Source organism: Vicugna pacos, unplaced genomic scaffold (assembly GCF_048564905.1).
Source record: "Vicugna pacos unplaced genomic scaffold, VicPac4 scaffold_8, whole genome shotgun sequence".
Lineage (NCBI taxonomy): Eukaryota > Metazoa > Chordata > Mammalia > Artiodactyla > Camelidae > Vicugna > Vicugna pacos.
Window position 1 is genome coordinate 375139 of NW_027328729.1, and position 7500 is coordinate 382638.

The following is a 7500-nucleotide window of genomic DNA, read 5'->3' on the forward strand; positions in this document are numbered from 1 at the left end:
AAAATAAAATAAAATAAAATAAAATAAAATAAAATAAAATAAAACAAAACAAAACAAAACAAAACAAAAGGATGCTGTGAGGAGAAAGTGTCTGTTTCTGGCTAGGACCAAATCGTGTCCGTACGTGGACCGGTTGGGAAACACTTGTGTCCCAGACGGTTCACCGTGACTTCCTCGTGAACATTTGCTGTGACCGATTCGGGCTTGCTTCGGAATAGTCACGGTCTCCGGAATAGTCACGGTCTCGTTCTGAGGAACGTCTCCTGGAAAGCATGTGGAGACCATCTTCGTCTGCCGTCCTTAGGAAACGTTCCAGCAGAGCGGGTGTCCGAGAGCCTCTAGGGACGATGGCTATGCTTAATGGACTTCTGTCCATCTTCAGGCCGAATTTCGTGGAAGCATGCTGATCTGGCCAGCTGACAAGTCTGAATGGGGGTGATTTTTGGTAGAAATGCGCGTCCTTGGAGAGACCAGGGGAAGGGGAGCATGTCTCAGTGGAAACTCTCGTACAGCGTGATAGAGATGAGAATGCGGTTCTGTGTCATCATCTTTGCGTGCTTCCCGCCACCCTCCCCCTCCCCACCCCGCCCTGCCTTCCACTGATACGCTGGGCCACGTCACGCGTGCTTCGAGTTTTCTCCGATAGTTGGCCAACGCTCTTCCGACTCCCGTTGCCCATGGTTCTCCCGCTTTGGACTTGGCATCCTCGAGAACCAAAGCCGCCCTTTCCCTGAAGCCCCGCCGAGCCGGACTGAGCAGCTGGACATCTGCTGGAGAGAGATCACTGCCGTGTCCCCTCTCGAGACCCTCCTCCTGCCCATTGCTGTGGAGGCCGCTTGGAAAGTGGACCTGAACCCGCATGCGTTTTTCAGGCCGCCCGAGCCTCTTCGAGCCCGACGCCTTGACATCTTCCAGAGTGGTGGCGCTCCGGACTCACACCCGGGGTTTCTCGTTGGCTTCGGCCACGGACCTTTGTCTTCCTGGAACGAAAGACCAGACCGGTTTCATCAGGTGGAACCATCTGCCTGGTGGCGGGACTGTCGTGGAGCCCTATGGACCACCCCGAAATGTATGTGCAGCCCAAGGGTGATCTCTCCAGCTGAACAACCATCGAGGCCCAAAAGGATCCCCCCCCGCCCCCGCCCCGGGAAGAAAGAAACTTTGACCTTGACCCTTAGCTGCCCGAATGAGAATTTGGATCGGGGTTGGGTAGGGTGATGGAGATCTCCCTTGGCCCAGTTCCCGTGCGCAGGACTTTCAATGACTGTGTCTTCCTGAAAGGACACCCGCCCCCTGACCATGCTGTCTCGTCATCAGTTTGTTTCCACGAGGGATGAAGTGTCATTGTGTGCACGGCAAAGTTGGCCGCTGCCTGTTCGGTCCGCCATCGCTCCGTAAAGGACCGAGGAAGTGTGCGTCGTGACCAGTGACAGATTTCGGAGCCCGTGGGTGGTGGACGGGTGTGTATCTGTTATCCAGGTCACGCGCGACGCGGTGTGTCGTGGTGTGGCCCGCCCGGCCACCCCACCTCCCTTCCCCCATGGAAAATCAAGAGAGAGTATTGCCCGAGACAGACGAAAGTGCAGCCACGAAACCTAAAAGGATGACCCTGGATGTCAACTTGGAGGTGGCTAGGAGACGGCTGAGCATGCATAGGACCACACTGCCACCGTGTGGGATGCTGCACATGTGTCGCCGTCGTGGTTTTCAGCTCCTCCACCTATTGCCCTCACCTACATCCACTCTTTATCTCACTGAACTCTTTTTGAACTCTTTTTTTTTTTTTGGGAAGACAGTGAGAATTTTCTCTCTCTCTCTCTCTCTCTCTCTCTCTCCCTCCCTCCCTCCCTCCCTCCCTCCCTCTCTCTCTCTCTCTCTCTCTCTCTCTCTCTCTCTCTCTCTCTCTCTCTCCCCTACTCTCTCTCATAATTGACCTGACAATAGGATGTCAGTTTTCACGTGTCCAACATAGCGATTCGGGATTCTTCCATGTTCCACGATGATCACCGCGATGAGTCTGGTTACGGATCCGTCACCGGACAGCGTCATGACAATAGTATGGATTGACTCGACTCGCCCTGCTGTCCATGACAACCCGTGATTAATGTATTTAATAATTGGAGATAACTGGAAGCTTGTACTTATTCCTCTCCCTCACCCATTGCACTCATTGTTCCTTCTTGGTATCCATGAGCCTGTTTCAGCTTCCTTGCATGTGTTCCTGCGTATTGTCTTGGGGATTCTGCCTCGAAGTGACAACATCCCTCTTGGACTTAGGTCACTTGGTTAACATCATCCCCTCAAGGTGTAGGTCTCTCCAGACCACGTGACACTGTCCATTCGTCCATCCGCGGGCCCTTAGTGGAACTGCCGGGTCTTCCAGGAGTTTCCTGTGGGATGTTTTGAGGGACTTCTGTCCTGTATTCCCTAATGGCTTTCCTCCACCTCCGTTTTGCCCTCTCCCCCTCGCCCCCACCGCCAACCCCTGTTCCGTGTTGCCTTCTGTCTTCTGTCGGAGAGCGGATTCTGTCAGGTATGAGTCCATAGCTCTGTGTCCGCCCGCCAGCCCGCCCACCCGGCCCCATCGAACGGTGGTCTCTATCACATGTTCCGTCAGAAGCAGGCACTTTCTGCTTGTTTTTGGAACTTGCTGTCGTGATTCCAGGTTCTGGGCCTGTCTGGATATCTCTTAAAAACAGAAATGCGTGCGTTTTCCCCCTTTTTTAATTGTTTTTGTTTACTTATTTATGTATTTACTTGCTTACTTATTTACATGTATTTATTTATTTAGGCTTTTTGTTGTTGTTGTTGTTCTTGTTGCTGTTGTTGTTTTTGGTTGTTGTTTGCTTATTCGGGGAGGGGAGGTAATTCGTTTCTTTTGCTGGTTTGTTGCCTGACTTAGTGATTGCCTGACTCACCGACTTCCTTATTTACTTGAACGGAGGTCCTGAAGATCGAACCCTGGACCTTGCGCGTGCTGGACAGGCACTCTGCCGCTGAGTTCTACACACCATCCTCCCCCGCCCCCGCCCCTTCCCCATTTGGATACAAAATAATTTTTTTTTTCTTTTAAACTGAAAAAGTCAGTTTGGGTCTCCTGCCCGTGTTTCATCATTGGTTTGTTGGCTTCTAGGAGGTGGAGTTGACCGAGTTCTTGGACTGTTTAGGAGAGGAACCCCTGATGGGCTGTGGTGGTGCTTTTTCTACATTTTTGTTTGTTTGTTTGTTTGTTTGTTGTTGTTGTTGTTTTTTGTTAAAACCCCAGAGTAAGTTCTACAACTTGATTTCCCTTTGGTGGTGGGTTTTGTCGTTTGTTTTCATGTTTTTTTTTTTTTTCCACATGGGGCTACAGTTTCCTTGTCCACGTGTGACTGTGTGTCAAACACACACACCGACACACACACACAGACACAGACACGGGCACACATGCACACACAGACACGCGGATGCCCATGCACAGTGTTGTTCTGTGTAGATGCACTGAACCTCGATTTACCGAGCGGGTGGCTATCGACTCGCCCCCCCCCCCCAACCGCCGCCCGCATTTTTTTGTTTTTCCTCCTCCTCCCTGTGGTTGTGGTCAGCCGTGCTGACGTCCGTGTTCTCACGACCGACCGCGAGTGCGTTTTCCCCACGCGCCCATTTGTTGTCTTTGGGCTTTGTCGCGATCTGTGCCGAGATCGATTTTTCTTTCCACTTCGATGGGGTTGACGGTCTTCATCCTTTCTTTTCTAGCTTCTGGGCTTTGCCTGTCTGCTTTCAAAAGACCTCCTGCATTCGAGAGGACGGACTCCAAAGCCGATTCCTGCGTTGTTCTCGGAGCGCTCGCCTGGTTTCGGTTTGCCAGCCCCCGCCTTCCCTCCCTGTTTCCCTCCTCCCCTTCCCACCCCCCCCCCCCGCCGCCGGGAACCCGGGATCTCGTCCTGGTCGCTCTGGGCCACCCGCCGGCGTGTCCGTGTGATCTCCCCCGCCCGGGGAATCGCGTGGGGAGCGCGTCCCCTTCGCGGCAGCCGCCCGCCCGGCCGGCCGTGTCTTGCCAAACCCCGGCTCCCTCCGTCCTCCCCGCCCTGATCTGCTGCCGGGGTGGGTCGCGTCGCGTCGCGTCGCGTCGCCTCATGCCGCCGTGCCGTGCCGTGCCGTGACGAGGGTGAGCGGGCTCCGAGGCGGACGCCACGGGGTCGCGCCGGCCGGCCGCCCGGCGCCTCAGCCCGGGACGGTCTCGGGCGTTTGGGCGGCCGGCGGTCGGGATCGGTTCCGGGGACGTTGGCGACGGCTGTCGGGCGCCATCTGGCTGCCGCTCTTGAGATCGTCCCTCTTCTCCCGAGCGTCGGCGACCTCGGCAAGGGATGGGGCTCGGCGGCGGGGCCCGAGGCAGACTTCGGGGAGGCTGGCGACACCGGCGGTGACAGTCCCCGTGGCGCTGAGCCGCGGGCGCGTCCTGCTCTCGGCGCAGATTGGACTCGCAGGCTGATGAGGGGGTGACTGTCGCCGCGCTCCCGGGATCTCGTGTGTAGGGGGAAGCCGTGTGGCCTGGCCTGGTCGACCAGCATCCGCCTGTGCCCCTGCAGCCGCGGGGACCGACCCGAGCCGATCGGACACGGCCTGCGCCGTGCCGCCGCGGGGGAAAGGGACGGGGTGTCCCGCGCCCGGGCCGCCGGCGGCTAGGTGGTCCGGCCCTCGTCTGTGTCCCTTGGACGACTGCTCCCGAGGCGAGGAGCGGCCCGGGCCCAGTGCGGTGAGGCCGGGGACGGGCGCGCTGGGGTTCCCGGTCGTCGGAGGCGCCTCCTTGGATGAAATGTTTTCTGAGTCCCGATGGACCCGGAGACGTGGCTGGGCCGGCCCCTGTTGGCGCGGGAGGCCAGGGAGGGCGCCCCCCGGCCCGTAAGCCTGCCCGCGTGGGTTCCGGTGGCATTTGAGGGACCGAGACTTCATCCGGACTCGGGGACCGGCACGGGGGCGTCCTGCGAGGGATGTGGGGGAGGCAGGCTTTCCCCGGCCCGGTGCTCGGGAGCGGTCCCTCGTGGGGGGCCCTCTCCTCGGAGGCGCCTCTGTGGCATCTCCCCGAGTCCCCGGCCACGCGGGCGAGAAACGGGCAGGGCGTCCCCGGCCCGATCCCGTCTCCCTCTCGTCCCTTCCCATTCCCACTGCGCCTCCTCAACCCCTCCCCCTCCCCCTCCCCCCCCCCCGGTCGATCAGATGGCCCCCGAGAGCTTCGGGGCTGCCATTTATGGGGGTAGGGCTGGGGGCAGGTGGCCGGACCGAGGTCCCGGGGCCCCCCCTGCAAATCGTGGACCCGACCCGTTTCCGGGTGCTGTCATTTTTCCTTTCGTGTTGGGCATTTTCTGCCAGCAGATAGGTGCTGACACGGTCTTTCTCGGTGTCTGTCACCGAGTGTTGGGTCTCCGGACGCGTGTGGGGCTCTTGGGCTTTGTCTCTGCGTGAGCCCTGGCCTGGTAGAAGCTGACTCTGCTTCTGACACTTGAGCCGCCCGCTCGGGCCTGCGCGCCGGCTCTCGTGTGTGCGTCCGGCTGACGTGGCCCGTGGTGCCGCCTCCGGTCTCTGGTGGCCCGAGGGCGGTGGGGTGAGGTGGCGGCGTGGGTCTTTTACCCCGTGCGCTCCCTGCCGCAGGCACCCGGTGGTGGCCGGCACGACCCCATCCTCCCAGGCTCCGTGCCGCGTGTCAGGCATTCTCCGCCTGGGGTCGTTGGCCACTCTCCTCGTAGAGGAACGAGGAGTGGGTGGCGCCTGGCGAGGCTGAAGCAGGCCCCCCTCTGGTGGTTGTCCTCGCCGGGCCCTCCCTTCTGGCTCTGGGGCTTCCCTGCCCCATGGCTCGCTCGCTCGCTCGCTCACCTGACCGATGTGGTGACGTCATGCTCTCCCGGGCCGGGCCTAAGCCGCGCCAGACGAGGGACGGGACGTTCATGGTGAACGTGGCCTCTCTTCTCGTTCTGCCTGCGGGCCCCTCGCCTCTCCTCCACCGCCCGTGGGTGGCGGGGGCAAGGAAGGGGTGCGGACTCCGGCCCGACCTCGGTCTCCCGTGCCTCGTGGTGTCGGCGGGGCCGGGGTCTTGTGACGCGGCAGACACCTCTCGCCTCCTCGCCTGCTCGGCGTCTTGTCTCGCGAGCGGCCCTCCCCCGCGGTGGGGGAGGGCTGCCCCCGCCGCCACGCCACGTATCCCCTCGCCGGGGTGCGAGCGTGTCTCGCCTTGGCCCTCTGTGGTGCCCCTGGAGCGCTCCAGGTTGTCCCTCAGGTGCCCGAGGCCGAGCGGTGGCATCGCTTCCCGTCCCCAGCGTGTCCTCTCGGGTAACCCCTGCGGTGGTCGTGTGTCCCGAGCCACTCTCTTGAGCAGTGGGGGAGGGGTCGAGACGGTAAGCGAGGCGTGGCCCCGCTCCCCACCCTCGGTTGGGGCCGGGGCCGCCTCCTGGTCGTCGTCCTCACCCTGTACGGGGGGGACTGACGTGGCCGGGCGCACGCCGGGTGGGTCCCCCCCTCTGCGGGGCTCGCGCCCGGGCGTGGGAGCGGACGTGGTGGGGCCGGGTGATGTGCCGGTGGGGGCGGGCGCCTGTCTCGTCCCCACGCGGCCTTGGGTGCGTCTCCTCGCGAGGCGGCACGGGCTTTCCCCGGCCCCGACCGCGAACGCTCGCTTTTCGGCCCGCTGCTTACCCCTACCGCAGGCCCCTCCTGCCCAGCCGAGCGCTGACGTCCGCCTCGGTGGACTTCCGTAGGCCTGAAGGGGGCCCCCGCTGGGTAGGGGGCGATGCGCCCTCGGTGAGAAAGCCTTCTCTAGCGATCTGAGAGGGGAGCCTTGGGGGGTACCGGACAACCCCCAGCCGCCGCTCCTCCATCCAGAGCGTGCAGTCGCCACGGGGAGCGACTGCCGCAGCGTGTGGGCAGGGCCCCGCCGCTTTGGCGTGTGGGTTGCGCCGGCCCCGCGGCGGGGCCGTGTGCTGCTCTTTGCCTGCTGTGGCCCGCGCCTCCCCCCTCCGAGTCGGGGGAGGGTTCTGCCGGGCCGGGCCGGGCCCGGCGTCTGGCGCGGGGCCGTGCGAGCGCGCGTGCGTGCGCGCGGGCTTTGCCTCCCCGGTGCGTGCCGTGGGGGGAGGGGCAAGGCGGTCCACCCCGACTTTGCCCCCCGTTGTCTCCCCGCCGCGAGGAGCCACCCCACCTGTTCCGGTCCCGAGCCGCAGCCACCGGTGGCGGTGCGTGGGCTACGGGTCGGGCCGCCTCGCTCGGGAGCGTTTCCCCGGGCCGCGAGGCCTCCTGGGGGCGAGCCAGACGAAGCAGGATGATGTGGGTGGTGGACGGACAGACCGGACAGACAGACGGACGAGTGAGCGAGCGGAAGGGGCTACCCTCTGGAGTGGGGGTTAGCCTGCTGCGCGCGAGTCCCGGCGGCGGGGCCGGGGTGTGGGAGGAACCGCCGAGGGTTGGCTGAGGCCGGCCGGCGTCCTGGGCGTCGCGGGGCCGCCCCCACGTGTGGGGGTGGTGGGATCCTGCGCTTGT